The sequence below is a fragment of the Panthera leo genome, chromosome C1, assembly GCF_018350215.1.
Source record: "Panthera leo isolate Ple1 chromosome C1, P.leo_Ple1_pat1.1, whole genome shotgun sequence".
NCBI lineage: Eukaryota > Metazoa > Chordata > Mammalia > Carnivora > Felidae > Panthera > Panthera leo.
Window position 1 is genome coordinate 163,760,031 of NC_056686.1, and position 16,866 is coordinate 163,776,896.

Genomic DNA, 16,866 nt, shown 5'->3' on the forward strand with positions numbered 1-16,866 from the left:
GGGTATCATTGGCCAAGATTTCCTGAACACTTTAACTATAGGAAATTCTTACAATTATAGGAAATTGTGATCCCAATAACAGTTTCTAACCTGTCTGCATCCAAACCCTTTTCTTTTTTCACCACCACAAATCTAAACCTTCATGTGATATTATTCCATATTATAACCATGAAAAATACAGAACAATGCAATGAAATAGTAGAAGGAGAACTCAATTGGCATTACAAACTGAGGAAGCTCAAGTTCTCAAGATCTCCCTTACCCCTTTTTGTTAAGCCGGACAGACTGTTAACAGAGTATGGGTATTGGGCTCTGACCACTGGAGGAAACTGCCATTATCAAACAAACATCTGCTTGCTTCCCTCTGTGGTCCCTACCAGCTGTAGCCGAGGCACAGTAAATTACTCTGCTAATTCTATTGGCTCATTCCTGCACTTCTTTAACGTAGAATATTGATTTGTGCCAGGGATCCTGGGCTTGCACAGATTCTAAAGATGCAATGGGAAAAATCTGATATTTTTAACACCAGAAAAACCCGTGATATGGAGAACTGGTGCTGGAGTTGAAAGACACCCAGTGAGAAGCTAAGACTGAAAACAATGCATCAGTTCATTGAAGGGGTTCCCTTTAAAGGTAAAACACTGGGAATCATATAGGAGAGGACCACCCTTTAGTCATTAATGGAAGGCAGGGTGATGTTGGCCCATTTTGAGGGATAATGGGAATGAGCTGGAGGATGTGATGAGGAAAAGTAGTCGTCTTTAGCTGATTATTTGATATAGAAATTCTACTCATAAGGAAGAAAAACCCTCTATAGCATGCCTATTCTTAGGCTGTTCTTGATTTTCTGAAGAATCAGGGTATAATAACAGAGAAGTCCAACTCTGGAATTCTCTGGTACTTAGTAGTGTGACTTTGGTAAGGCTGAAGTTGTTTCCTCATTTCTAAATGGAAGTGATAACTCCCGTAGACCTGTGAGAATGAAGTGAAATATTACATGGAAATCATTCGTCAGAGCCACAAGCTTATTGTTAATTGTTAGATGTACTTTCAGGGCTCTGTGTCCTTCCTCCAGAAAGCTGATAGGCAATGGAATTCACTCTGAAGGCTTATGTAGGAAGAGCACACTGGGTGTTGGAGACGAGGACTCCACTGAGAAGAAACCACCCACCAGCATCCTCCAGAGTTTGATAAGCACTTGCTTCTCTGGTTGGATGGGGTGTGAAAAAGCTTACCTCAAAGGAAATTAACCCAAATATGTAAGGCCAGTGGGATTAATACCATCAGGCATTGAGGAGTTATTAAATTGCGTATGAAATGTGAGGGGCTTGACATAAGCTCCCCACCCACTCCACTTTCCAATTTCATAGCTATTGAATTTCAAAGAATTATTCTCCGTGTTTTCCTGGTGATTTTAAATTCTACTGTCCCTGGCAGAGTGAGGTGTGGAAACAAGATTCAGGATATCTTTCAAAGATGAAGCTGACATTGATTCAAAGCAGATGTTTTGGTGGGATGCCCTCACCTATATGGACAGCTGGCTTGTGTTAGGTGTGGCTTCTCTGGAAGGTGCCCAGAAGCCCAGAACACTTGAAATCGTGGAGCATCTCAGAAGATTCAGTAAAACCTTAGGGTCCCTCCTTTCTCATTTATAAACTATTGACTTTGATACAGACCTTTGGGGAACTACTTTCATTAGGTGGGGACAAAGCCCTATATGAAGAACTGTATGTGGATTACTCATCTAATCTACACAACACTCTAAGAGTAGACACCACAGTGCCCTTTACCTAGGTGAGGATACTACAGGAGAGGTAAAAGCATGTAACTTGCCTAAGGGTTCATAGATAATCAAGTAGTAGAACTAAGATGACATCCAAACATGCCCATTTGACTTCAAAAACTATCTGTAATTATCTACATTACAACATGTGTTAAGATACATGAACCACATGGAATTGCTAAAGGTCAACCAATTTTGACCTACAAAATGGCAGTTTCATATGGTTTAACCAAATACTTCATTTGACCCACAGCATATATTTCATTTGACCTACAGCCTTAATCTAAACATAATGTCAACCAAAAAAGAATGCAAGTAAATGTGATTGGATTTGAATTTCATTTCCTCTTTTTTCTGCTGCAAAATACAAGAGGAGCTGACTAATCCTACCTCAATGATTCATGTACTACTTGATGTTTTTCTAATAATTTTGAAATTAATCTTTGTATTGTATTTTTTTATTAGCTTTTTTGTATTCTGACCAACTAAGCTTATAATTGTGTTTCCCTCTCGTTGGTTGCTGAACTTCACACATTTTGCCATTATGACTTTTATATTTTTCAGTTCTTTCCATGCTCAGTAGATTTCCAGAATAATTATTGTTCTTTATACCCTCCAAACAAGACTACAGTTTTTTTGAAAAAAGCATAAATTATATGAAACTTTATTAAATTATCTGGGGTCTAGGAAATATTCTCAATGAGGACAGACCTGGCCAAAATTATATGTACCTAAGATGTACATTAATAGACATTTTATTTAAAAAACTATAACAGCATGAGAAGGTATATTTTACATTTATATGTAACATATATGTGTAGAGATGAATGTTTGAAAATATAAATATAAACAATTTGCATAGTAATGTTTATTATCTATGTTCCAATTTTAGTTAATTAATATGTGGTGAATTAAAATTCATCAGCTTTTCCCTCTTCTTCCCCCAGAACTCTGTAACTTTACCTGTCACTATGGCCAGATAGTCTTTTTAATTTTTTAAAAAATGTTTATTTATTTTTGAGAGAGAGATAGAGTATGTGAAGGCAGGGGAGGGGCAAAGAGAGAGGGAGACCAGAATCCGAAGCAGGCTCCTGGCTCTGAGTTGTCTGCACAGAGCCCGACGTGGGGCTCAAACTCACAAACCATGAGATCATGACCTGAACTCCTGAACTGAAGTCTTATGCTTAACTGACTGAACCACCCAGGCGCCCCAGATAGTCTTTTTTAAGGAAGTTCACCATCCTTCTGACGCATGTCTTTACCTCCCATTCTCATCAATAAACCTTTTGCCCTTGTTTTCAGTGAATTCTTTTGAAAGACATATTTTCTCAATATACACTTATTGAGACATTAATGAGATGAATCCAGTGATCCTTTTTCCAGCTCACCCAAGGAGAATGTTGGTGAAATGGTACTTTTCATTTGCTTAGCACTTTTTGCTTTTGCAGAGGATTTTCCACTGTCACTGGTATTTGTCATGAATATTGCGTGTATGTAGTAGCTATGCCTCTGTACGTGCCTTTTAATTTAAAAAGTTGTCTGAGTGTTCAGCAATGTCTGGGTTAGACATTGATTTCTTATTAGGGGGTAATTACTCAGTTTGGGGATCTTTTCTGGTTTTCAGACTTTGAACCTGCTCATGAGAATGTTCTTTGTCATGTTTTGCTTGTTAATAACAACGCAATAGGATCTAGTACTCTTCCCCACTTTATACCTATGATACTATGGAAATAAACTTGTTCTGACAGATGCAAACATTTTCCTGCATTGACAAAAACTCCTGCTACCGGGTATGCAGACCACATTGTAAGGAATGGTTACATGAGGAGCTGTAAATTTCCAAGAGGTCTGTCAAAGCTGAAATGTTTTCAGGTGGTCTAAAAGATCATTTAGATTTAGGTATTTGAGAAGAGTCTTCTAGAGAAAAAAATTGTTTTTTTTAAAACAAGCAAATCTCACCAATGATGGAGAGGTAGCCAGAGAACTCTCAAAATCACCACCACTCCTGCAATAATTTTCACATCCTGTTTTTGTCTCTCTGCTCCAGCAGCCGCCTCGGTGGTTCCAAGGCGCGTTCCTGCATGCTTATTGCAGGATGTCACAGCCATTTCCTCATTTTGTGTAGATGTTTTTATTAGGTTGCGGACAATGTGCACGCTGGTTTGTGAAGAGTTAACACTCAGCTGTGCTGTTGATGTGCCTTTACTCAATATGTTTCCTTTGAAGCAAGGGTGCAGTGTTTCAAAAGACAATCACTATAATTCTATGCAGATTTTTCTTGATTAATGAATAGGAATTTTCAACTGAATCTTTAAATAAGTCAGAACAGTGTAAGAAATGGATATAATCCTTATTTTTTTTATTAAAAGTCATTTCAAATTTGAAAAATTCAGGCATTGTATACATATCTGATTTATTGTCATATGTGTGTCTTGACTCGTAAAGCTGTTGTGGAAATTATATAATGCTTGCAAAAAATAGTGTGGTCTCTTTGTGAAGCTAAATGAAATAAAATATAAAGTTTGTGATACATTAAATCACAAACATAAATATGTACTTTATGGCCAGCTGTTATTTCTAAGTGTGCACATTTTAAAATAGAAACATTTACCCAACATGCTGATTAGCAATTTCCCAGTTCCAAAAGGCTCAGTCGCATTTAAGATGCAAAAGATTAAAATGCCTAAATGGATAAAGTTAATAGTTCATCTTCGTAAATGTTTTTATATGTTTTAAGTCTTACAGTCCCTTCCAACCCTGTAGACTCAAGAGCTGGAGCTACTTTGATGTGGATTTGTGTTTTATGCACATGCTTTCATTGGAATAGAATCTGACTGTGTCCCAGACACTGGGAGAAATGTTCTGCATATGAACGGAGGCCATGTGGCTCCATGCTACTTCATACTGTGTGTGCAGGTTCTCGGAGAAAGTGAACTGCTTATCATCATATCACAAAGAGTCAGCCTTAATTTTGGCTAAAGATCATCTCAGTTGCGAATGTTCCACCTCTGAGTGATTTTACTCTTCCCCCGCATAAAAACTGGTCAAGGAAGACATGCAAGGTTATGTTGACTCTAAATGCAATTCCCTGGGAGACCTCATTGGCTCGTCCATGTGGCATCTCCGCCTCTGTAGGTAGGTCAGAATTGTTAAATGCCTCTAGTCCTTTAGAACACATTGGCAATTGGCAGTTCAAAAGTTCACATGATGCCATATGTCCTAATAATTTTTATCTACATCTAAAACAATATGAGACTGTCAAATAAAATCCTGCATGCAAACAAATGATGGAATGCAGGGGAACCCTCTGCTTTAGCCTTTTCTCCTTTGTCCAACAAGCTAATGCAATAAGGCCAATAATAAAAGGTTGTGTACTAGGCCTAAAGCCTGTGACAGATAAAAAAGAAATGTTGGAAACCAATGAAGCTTTTGCACAATTAGATTTTTTGAGGCTGTGCTGTAAGGATTGCCCAGAGCCTGTTCAGTCCTGATTGATGGTAAAATCATAACTACATCATATTAGCTGTAGAGTTCACTGACAGGTTACTACAGATTAATATTGCCACTGCTGTTCACTTACCATCAAACCAGGGAAATATGAATTGAGCTGTTCTTCTAACAAACCCTGCATATTAAAAGGTAAGGTGTCCTACTGAACAGTCTCCCCTGTCACTGAGGAAAGACACAAACAATGTCTATTTGAGAGATATGCAGATACGCTGCAGCATACTAATTAGTCTGCCAGGAGAGCCCCATCACATCCGGCTGGCTAACAAGCCTTCATGTGTGCTTGTTCCTTCAGAGCTCTTGGCTACAGGACTGCAAACGACACCCTAAAACGTGGAGCTGCAAACCTTGGTGATTTAAATGCAGGCTGCCAGGCAAATTGCAGTGACATAAATTTGTCCCATGTGTTTTGCATCGTGTGAATATGAAACAGGGGAAGCCATGGAGCCGAGTTTTGTTGGCATTGGACTCAGGAGGTTTGGTGAGCTCTTTTCAGACATGCTGCCCACAGCAAGGTGAGGTCTTTTGCTTTACTTTGAAAATGTTGAAAATGCAGGAAATAAACATGTGCTGATAATAATGAGATCCTAAAGTGAAATCATTTTAGCCTTTTAGTGCCCCAAGCCTTGGGTAAGAAGTCCACCGTGAAACAAAAACAGGACTCACTCTACAGGATGGGAAATGGAAGGGTGAGTCAGTCCTGACATAAGGAATGTCAATAAGGAACGGCTGGAATAACAGACACTTTCACAGTGTGTCTGATGTGCAAAGAAGAGCCAGCCTGGAATCAGGCAGGAGACCTGTGCTTTTAGCCCTCAGTCAAGGCACTTGTTCTTTTGTGAGTTGGAATGTTGTGAGGGGTTTGAACTAGGTGATGTCCAAGGTCCTTTTCAGCTTTATTACCCCATTCTGCAGGCCCAAATGTCTTATATCCTAGGCCGTGTTTCGTGTTTCCTATCGATCTTGCTGTTGTTTTATAGAGAATATGCAAAGAGCTAGAGAGTCAGCCAGAACCTGGAGAAGAAGATAATAGTGTCTTTTTATTTTTTAAGAGAAAATGGTGACCTTGGCAACTGTAAACCATAAGCTTCATAAACAATGTTAATGGACAGCTGACAGACTGGGAGAAGAATTTGCAATGCTTGAAACTATCTCTTAAAAAAATGACATTGGATTATTACATAGAATATACAAAGAACTCTTGCACATTGACAAGAAAAAAAGACAGGAAACCTCAAAGAAAAATACGTAAGGGATATGATGGGGTAGATCACAGGAGAAGAAGCTCAAGTGGTGAACTGGTACCAGAAGGGGTACTCAGGTTCTCTGGTCATGGAACAACACAGACCATTTCAGACACATTAGAATGTCACAACTGGAAAGTTGCATAATGCCAGGTGTTTACAAGTTATGGGGTTATGGGAACTCTTTGATTGTTGGGAGAAGAGTAAAGGAGTATGATCATTTTAGAAAGCAATCTGACAATCTTAATGGAATTAAGGCAAAGATGACAAGAGGTCCCACTTAGCAGGAAGGCAGGGAAGACCTGAGGTTTGGGCATAATATAGTACTAGTGCCCCCTTTACTTCCCAAAATGTTCCTCTTAGGAAAGACAATAAATTATATAGTCATCCTGCTTCACCAAGCCCACTTCTGGACACATCCCAGAGACATTTTCACAAAGGGATAACACACAAAGATGTCTTTTTAGCACTGTTTGTGGTAATTTGGAGTTGGAACTAACATGTATGCCCTTCATAAGACAATAAATAAGTAAGTGGGGCAGTTGCATTCTATGGAAAAGTATGCAGTGAACAGAGGCAGTATATTCAATGTTTAGATATGCAATATTTTTTTAGACATGCAATATTTTGATAATGCCACATGGATACATTTTAAAAGCAAAAATTTTGAGTGAACAAGTAAGAGAAAATGAGATGTAAAGTGTAATGCCATTTGTCCAAATTTTAAAAAACAAATTCAAATTTGTTAAGTACAAAACAACACTAGATCTACAAAGATACATGCACATATTAACAACATCAGAATGCCTCTGTGGGGACGAGAGAAATGGTGATGAGGGTTCTGGGGTGAGGAGGAGAAAATGATGAAATGAGAGATGGGCCTTGTGGGAATAATGTGGCGATGTGCTATAAAGTGAGGTGTAGGATTATTATAGGCCTCTGCCCTTGAGGTCAAAAATGAAGAATAAAAGATGATAATTGTAACATGTCTCTGGGAATGTGATAGAAGGACCTTCCTTCAAATCAAGTATGATTGTTATCAGGAAGCAACAGTTCATAAATAGGAAGGCTTTTGAGTCTGTCCTATACAACCTGTTCACCAGATAATTCCACTATCTAATAATCTCCTGACTGACAGTAGAGTCTCTGGCATTGTCATCAATGAATGACTCAGATTTCACAGCAAGATGTATGGTAAATGGCATCTGCAAGGCACATAATTGTAGCTCTCTCCCACAACTTTCAATGGCTCCCTATATAATATGAAGCCTAAACGCCTGAGCTTACAATAAAGGCTCTCCACCGTCTAATATCAAACTGCCTCTCCCATTTTATTCCTACTTTCTTTACATCCATCTTTCACTCTCCTGCGAGTCCTTCTGCCTCAGTCATTGCTCACCCTGTGTGACCCACCTGGTGGGTCCTTTCATTCCTCTTCTTGTCTAAGTCTTATCCACTTTCAGGACTAGTTTGAGGTGCAGCTCTTCTATAGAGGCTTCCTCTCCCATCTCAGACCCAAGGGACCTTGACTTTCTCCTTCATGCAGCTGTTAGAGTGCACACTGCTTGGCATCATAAGTATCTCTTTATACATGTGCTTTCTCTGCAGGGATCATGTTATATACTCTCAACTCTCATGAATATAGGCATACCTCATATTATTGTGCTTCACTTTATTGTGCTTCCCAGATACTGTTTTATTTTTCTTATTTTTATGAATTGAAGGTTTGTGGGAACCTTGTGTCAAGCAAGTCTATTGGCGCCATTTTTCCAACAGCATTTTCTCACTTCATGTTTCTGTGTCACATTTTGGTAATTCTTGCAATATTTCAAAATCTTTCGCTATTATTATGTTTGTTGTGGTGATCTGTGATCAGGATGAGACAGTATATTTAGTAGATACATGCTGTGTGTGTTCTGACTGCTCTGCTGACCAGCCATTCCCCTGTCTCCTTCCCCTTGGGTTTTCCTATTCTTTGAAACACAACAATATTGAAATTAGGCCAATTAGTAATCCTACAATGGCTTCTAAGTATTCAAGTGAAATGAAGAGTCAATCGATGTAGCAAACTAATAAAGTTTCCTATTTTAAAATAGGAATACTATTTTAAGAAATTGCCATAGCCACCCCTGCCTTCAGCAACCACCACCCTGACCAGTGAGCAGCTGTCACCATTCAGGCAAGACCCTCCACCAGCAAAAAGATTACAGCTTGCTGAAAATTCAGATGATAGTTAGCACTTTTTAGTAATATTCTTAAATTAAGGTATGCACATGCCTTTTTTTTTTTTTAGTTATAATGCTATTCCTCACTTGATAGACTACAGTATAGTGTAAACATAACTTTTATTTGCACTGGGAAACCAAAAAAATTCTTTTGATTCAGTTTATTGCAATAGTCACTTTATTGTGGTGGTCTGGAACTGAACCCCCAATATACACGAAGTATGCCTGTAGGCCTAAACCTTTTATAAAGTATCATAAAATAAACATTTATTGACTCCCCGCTTGGATACTGAAGGAGGATACAATAACCCCTGGATACTGTCCCTGACTTCAAAAGAGCTTACAGTCCATTGGAAAGGTGTGTCAATCCCCAGAGAGAATTAGAAAGTGAGCGATGTCAGGAGGTACAGGAGGAGATGGGCTGGAACTGGGGAAAGTGATGCCTGGAGCTGGTGTGAATCAAAGCAGTTTCTAATTTCAGAGCGGAACTTAGCCTCTTCTGTATGCTGTTTTCAGTCCAGGCCTGGCATGTTAGGTCAGGACACAGGAGAGTTAGGTACATAGAAATGTTTCAGCAAGGTCTGCTGGTGATGGTGATTATAGGATCATGAAGTCATTTCCCTACTAGAGAACCAATGCTCCTCTTTTCTTTCTGGTGTATTTTAGGGCTAAAATAATTATTGGATGAATCTGATCTTTGCAGGGGGAAATACTAACTGATGTCTGAAAACAAAGAATGATGTGCTTAGCTAGTTAAGGTCTGCAGCCCTAATCCTTATGGCAGCCACATTTGTCAGTAGGTTGTGTTGCTGTATGAGATGGGAAGACATTGAGTCATAGGAGACCCAGCAAAAAATGGGCTCAATAATAATGATATTTAACAATCTTATAAATAAAAATGTTTGGGATAGGGTGCTGCCATGAATGATTTAATGATAATCCTTTTAGTGAGGACCCAGGTTCCTCCTCCGCTTCAATCTGCCATCCTTAGCATGTTTTTGTCTCATCCTCAAATTTATTGCCTCTTTGACATACAATGGCCACCATACTTCTAGACTGTACACCTTCACAAAGCTATGCTCAAAGGTAGGGTGGTAAGAAAGCTTCTCTCCAAGATCACTGCCAAAGAAGGACTTATTTTCCAGAAACTCCTAGAGACTTCCCCTTACATCTTATTGTCTAGAGCTGGGCCATGGCCAGAACTAACCACAAAGGAATATTGGGCTGGTTTAGCACTATTATAGTAGATAAGCTTTGCTAGCATGGAAGAAAGGGGAGGGGATTAGTGGTAGTGTAGGCAATGGAGAGTTTTCCACAGGCCACAAATGTATTGGGTATTCAATAAACTTTGAACCTTTTCTAAAATTTCATGAAGAAAAGGTCCATCTTGTGGAATAAAAATATGTTCATGGGCAGCAAGTTCTCACAACTCCCAGACCTGGAGCCTTCTTTCTTTGCTGGATCATAGGGACTTTTCTTTCATTTAATTTATTTTCTTTCATCCATTTAACTGTCCAACTAATCATTCATCATACACTTATTGAGCATTCAGCAGAAGTTCTTAAAATTTCTTATGCTACAAGGGCGCCTGGGTGGCTCAGTTGGTTCAGCGACTGACTTCAGCTCAGGTCATAATCTCACAGTTTGTGAGTTTGAGTCCTGCGTCAGGCTCTGTGCTGACAGCTCAGAGCCTGGAGCCTGCTTTGGATTCTGTGTCTCCCTCTCTCTCTCTGCCCCTTCCCCACTCACACTCTGTCTCTCTCTCAAAAATAAATAAACATTAAAAAAATTTAAAAATTTCTTATGCCACAGACTCCTTCAACAGCCAGATGAAACCTAAAGATGCCTTCTTAAAGTAATGTTTTTAAGATCATTCCAAAAAATAGAATTACAAAGGAAACCAATTAAATTGAAATGCAGTTTACCTTTGGACCTTGTGGCCAGAACCCATGCTGGTGCTGGTATATAAAATAATAGGAACTATGCAGGGACATTATCCTTATGGGTAATGTCTATCCATTAGAACCCAGTGGAAGTGACAGCCAAGCAAAAGGCAATGTAAAGCTCTGATAGGAGAGGTACCTGGTGCCATGGCAAGACACGATGGGGGCCCAGGTCAGTTTGAGATGGTGTTGGAGGAAAAGACAAAGATTCCTGGCTATCTAAGAAGAGAGTCAAAGGAATTAATAATGAAAGAGTTAGTGGGAAGATAATTTTAGTGAGAAAGAAAAGTAAGTGCAAAGATGTACAGATGAGGGGGATTGTGGAGGTTTTGGAGAACAGTTACTATTTCACTATTGCTGGACACAGAGGTCAAAGGGGATAGACAGTTCTGGGGAGTTGAGCAGAGATGAGCTCATGACAAAACACTCCTAAAAGAGTCTGATGCTGTGCTGAAATCCACTCTGAATGAGTTTATTATATGAGGCAGCTTTGACCAGTAAAGACATGTGACCAGACTATAGTGACCTTGTTGGGTTTTTGCTCATTGTAGAGTCTGCAGGACTCAGCACAGTGCTGTATTAAATGAGGGTGAAATTAAAGGAACTCTAGTTCTTTGGGTTGCTAATTCCTAATGCAGCATGTTACAGCACTTTCTGTGAGGCACCCACTGCCTTGAGAACATGCTCAGTCGACCCCTGAAGCAGAGTCTTCTACGACTCTTATCCGTCTCCACCACCATGTTCCTGGCCAAGAGTGGCTGCCTAGTTTTCTATCTGCAGCCAAAAAAGTCACATCCTGGCTGCATCTGTGGCGACTAAGATCTACAGGTATGGCTGGAGCTGGAATGGTAAGGGTCACCCAGGACAAGTGGGAGACTGAGTGTGGGCACTTGCCTCCCAGCCAGGGCCACCACGCAGTCAGCCAGGCTCTCTCTCACCTGACTGTCCCCACGCTCTACAGCACCATCCAGTGACCGCTCCTTTAGACCAGTCCTTGGCCCTCTTGTTTCCTGGAAAGATCTCAAAGCCACGATCTATATTTCTAGGATGACCTTGACCCTTCTACCCACAATCCCCACCAATAAACCCAAGAGTTCACAATAATGTGGCTTGTGATGTACCTTACACATCATTCTTCATGTGTCTCCCAATGTTCAAAAAATGAAATAAGGATGAATAGAGCATCAAATGGGAAACAGGGGACCTGGATATTCTCTGATAAGAGGTAATGACTAGTTGGACATTATAGTTAGACGGGAACTCAGAATATAGCTAGTAGAAACTTTTCTCCTTACTGAGGCCCAATTTATAGTTGAAATGATACAGATGAACTTGACCATGTCAACTGTGACCCTAATTAGGATTAAAGAAGTTAAGTTGTCTAACCTGTCAGAATTTAGCCTACTCATCCCTAAGGTGAATGGTTGGAAGTACATCTTTAAAAGTCCTGGCTAAATATAATTTCTGTGGTTTTGAATCATACCAAATTTTTTCCCTGTATATGAGTCTAATTCTCACTAAAAATGTAGCCTTCTCACTTATTTCTAAGATAGATTGACATATAGCTGAAATTTAAAAATTGACCTACTTTTTGTCATTTTTTAATGGTTACTCTATGATTCATGAGTCAGTCTGCCACACAAATCTCAGATAATGTGAGTGAATTATTCACATTTTGTAGCAGCAACATAGTAGTTTTTCACTTCCCATATCATTTAAACTATCTTGTAGATTCTATGCTTGCATTAAAAAAAATCTAAAGAGCATTCACATTTTTTTTTTTCTTTTCTGGAGTGTGCTTAAGAACTTTGCACTGTGTGCAGTGTGTTTAAGAGAAATTAACTGAACTGGGTAGAATTCACATAACTTGGCATTCTCTGTCCCAGGAGGTAAGAAGTGGCATTCTGAATGATGGAAAGATCCTGATGTCAGTAGCCTCTTGATTTAGTTTTGTTGGAGTCTTAGCTCATCAGTTAACTTCACCATGTCTGATACTTCATTAGTAAAATGAGAGATAACCTATCTGACAACCAGATAAAGAGGAATAAAGTTTGCAAAGCACTTAAGACATCTACAGGATGATCTAAAGAGAAAAAGATAATAATCCACTTGGATTTTTTTTTTTTGATGACATGGCAGATGGTCCTGATGACACAGTTTATAGGCCCCTTTCTTTGTCCACAAAGGGTTCTCAGGACCTGGGACAGTGTTTTCCTGGAACTGTACTAAATTTTGGTACACATCAGGCATTGGCCATAACCTAGATTTTGAACACAAAATCAAGTGAGACCACCAAAGTTCTCCTCTCCATTTATCTTCTGATAAATGCCACAACACACAAACATTCAAAAACAAAACCATAAGAAGGTGTCTTTAAAGCAAACTGACATTTTGAAAACTTCATCCAAGAACTCTTGCAGATGGACACTGAATACAGGCAAGGTGAGCTGTTCTTTTGTAGCGCGGTTTATAAAACATCAATGAGAATATGTGTATATTGAAATTACAAAGAAGGGATTTTACAAAGTCAGGCACATAAGTATGGGTTTCCAAAATATAAAAGTCATTGAGTACAATAGTGCAAAAATTCTACAAGTTTCTATTTAAGTTCTTCGACTGTAGAATTTGCATTTGCCTGAAGCAAGAAGCCCAGCTGTTTTACAATGGGGTCTTTTGCCTCCTAGCAAGAGACAACACAGCAGACAATGTGTCCCTTAAACAGCAAATCTGTTCTCAAGAGCTACTTCTCTTGGTTGTCTATGGTTTCAATAAAATATATTCTGGACTTATTAATTAATGTTGCACAGCATTTATTTCTTTTATTGTTTATTCAAAAATTTTGACCAGTATTAAGTTCTTATGGTTTTTATTTTTTGATGCATTAAATTTAATTGGAACACAGGACTCCCATTTTGAGGATTGGGTATTTAAAAAAAAAAAAAGCATTGGTTTTTAAACTGAAAGGTTTGATGGAGTATTAAATTTGATGAATCATAGCAAGTGTCTGTGTTTGTTAGCTTTTATAGACCACATTAAAGCATTCATTAATAAAGTCACACTACATTGCTTTGAGTAGGTCCTAAAAGGTTAACGACTTGATGCAGGCTGGTGTTCTTAAGCCTTACAGTTTGAGAGCGTCATGTGTGAAACTTAGTTCACTTTGAAATTGGAATACAAAAGAGATTTTTATTTTCTCTCAAAGGAATTTCTTATTCCTCTTTCTCTTTTCCGTTTCTTCTTCTTTTCTTCAGCCATCACCCCAAATCTTGTTCACTCAGGTGTATGTATGAAGCCTGTGGCTTGTTAGCTGCAGGATGACCCTGAGGCGTCACAGGAGAAAGTCACCCTCCCTCTTGGCTGCTCCTACGGTGACCTTCCATCAGGGAGAAGCTGACTCAATTATGAATCACCCATTTTGGAAAAGGAGTTGTTACTTGAGACGTATATTTTTAACTGTTTGATTTCTTTCCCTCGGAGAGTCTGTTTTGGAAGATAGGATATAGAAATATTTGCAGTGTTTGAACTAGAATAGCTCATACAACCACCTATTATGATATTATGCATCCAGAGGACACTGGATATTTATTTGCTGACTGACTGGATAACCACAAGACAAGGGTCAGGGACCCACATCCTCCTGTTCTGAGGCTAGGAGCACTTGGAGTAATATCACATTTGAATTGTTTACCCTGGATAATTTCTGAGTCAAATCTTTATTTTACATGTCAGAAACAGCATCAAATCAAACTAGATTGGAATTGTGAGCCTCCTGTGAGAAAATTGCCAAATTAAGGAATTGTGCAAATCCTTAATGTTAAGTATAAGCTCTATAGCCACTTCATGAAAGTGCATGAAATCTGTGCCTTTTCCAGAGGAAACTTTCTTGGCAAAGTCACATTTTGTGAGGGTAAATTTTTCTTAAAAGGGGACTTTGTGCAGTGTCTTGATTCTGTGGGGAGTTGTTAGTAAAATAAATGACTCAAATTGGTTTTGTGTGGGAGACAAATCAAAGCATTTCCATGAGGCTGCAGGGCTGACCTGTAGTAGTTTAACCATTTCCTGAGCAAATAGAACCTGCTGGATTGGATGGATGATAGTTCCCGTGTTAGTCATTGTGGAGAGAAAAATAACAGTTCATATAAAAGAGGCCACCAAGGGTTATATGGCTGCAATTGTTTCCAGGCTGAAACAACTTTGTATCTGTTTATTATTGTCAGTATCTTGTTATATTGTTCTTTCAGAATCAATAAAAGCTAAACTCCCTCCATGATTTTACTACTAGACTCTCCTGGAAGGATGTATAGTACTAAAAGTCAAGAATGCCAGAACAGGGGAGGAGACAGAGCTAATGATGAGTCAAAGTTAAATCCACTTTATTTAACAATCTTTTTTTTTCAGAGAGGAAATTGTTTCATTAATGTAAAACATATGGGAAGATTCTTGTTGTTTTTTTAATGTATGAGGAAAATTTTTTCTTTAGAAGGAAAAAGGAACAAACACACATACAGAGATATTTTTAGTTTGATTATAAAAGTTGTTTTCAGAAGATTCATTACTCTCAACTTTTCCACACTTCTATAAAATCCTAGTTGTCAGTCATCACCACGTGAGGATCAATTTATCCTCCCTAATAGTAGTTTTTATATTTAATAAATTAAAAAAACCTTTTTTTAAGAAAAAAACTAGATTAACAAGCATAATCATTTGAATTTTTCCTCCTTGGTATCATATCATCCATTCCTATCTATTTAAGGCATGAGCATAACAGATACTATTCAAATATCTAATGATTGGTGTCCACAGAAATAACCTTCTCCAGCTTTAGGGTCCAGGGCTGAATCCATGGCCCTGTTAAACCCATGGTACTTGATAAATACATAGCAACCAGCTCCTGGGAAGGTAGGAGGAAGAAGCATTTTCACAGTGTTCGAAGTGTAAAAGTGCCATGCCTAATTTGATGCTACCAAAGTGGGAGGAGATAGGACCAGCTGACTCTGCCACCAGTCACACATCGGCTTCAGCACATTACCATAGACCCCTCTAAATTACATGATTCTGATTCTAGGATTGTTTAATAGATTGGGAAAGGAGGGCTCCATTTGGTTTAAAATTTTTTCTTTACCCCAAAGCCCTGAGAGCAATTTTATCTAAGGCCCCTAGTTCTTGATAGGTGCTAACCTTATTCAAGCACTGCCAGAAACCAGTGCCAACATACTTCTTTGTCCGGAAGCTCTTGGTTGAAACCACTTTGTTTAACACAATGTTGTAGGGGGAAAAAAATCCCCATGTGAGGAAAAATAGAATGGTAGATTATAGTGCATAGTCCAGTTGTGTAATTTTTTTGAAGTTTATTATTATTTTTTTAAGATACGGTTTCATTATTGGAATCTGAATCTCTGTAGAATGAGGCAGCTTTGCAGGACTCATTGTAGAGTCAGTAAAAAATGGAGTGAGTCACTGAAATCTCTGGACCTTCCACACTGAAACGGGGAAAATAGGGTCCATCACATGTATCTATATGGTTAATCATATCGCTAAGGTACTTTGAAGAAAATTATGTAGAGTAAGGCTTATCATTTGCAGCTGCTTAGGAGGAATGCCAGCAATGCGAGCAGGCCAGTTTTGAAGATAATAGATTTATGCCTTGCAGAAAGCCAAATGTGTGATCACTCAGACCAGAATCTGTTAAGTATCATGTTGCTATTTCTCCTCTTTCTTCCCCATTTCAGGTCCCATCTCAAATACGAACGTCACCCAGAGGTTACCCAGGTGATCCTAGGCCATCCTGAGCATGCAGCTGTGCAGGGCTTGACCTTGAAGGACAGATGGCATCAGGGGGAATTCTTTTATACCTTGTATTGGCCAGGGCTCAGCTTCTGACATTTCTGTCTACAGACGACAAAAGGCTTTCATTGTAAGCTGCTTTCTGATGCGTGCTTAAAACCAAGTTGAACACATTAAAAGGGAGAAGAAGCAGAAACTTGCTCACTGTGCTCTGTGAAGAATTAAAAAAATTTTATGGAAGTCGATGAAAGGGAAATAGATTTTTGAAATCTTTATGCCCTCTCCCCTCAAAATTGGACTTAATATTTATTTCAGGTTAATTATAATTCTTCATTCATTCCAATATACATTTATATTATGTTCCGTAATATATTTCCTTT

General features: G+C 38.8%; 1 long non-coding RNA gene across 1 annotated transcript in view; it reads left to right on the forward strand.

Moving 5' to 3' along the window:
* The window catches only part of LOC122227949, a 93,067-nt gene extending 76,403 nt beyond the window's left edge, over positions 1-16,664 (forward strand). Inside the window, exons 3-5 of the long non-coding RNA XR_006206293.1 lie at positions 4,547-4,918; positions 5,586-5,805; positions 16,432-16,664. This is a non-coding gene — a long non-coding RNA (uncharacterized LOC122227949). The remainder of the gene's footprint in view (positions 1-4,546; positions 4,919-5,585; positions 5,806-16,431) is intronic.
* The last annotated feature ends 202 nt before the right edge of the window (positions 16,665-16,866 follow it).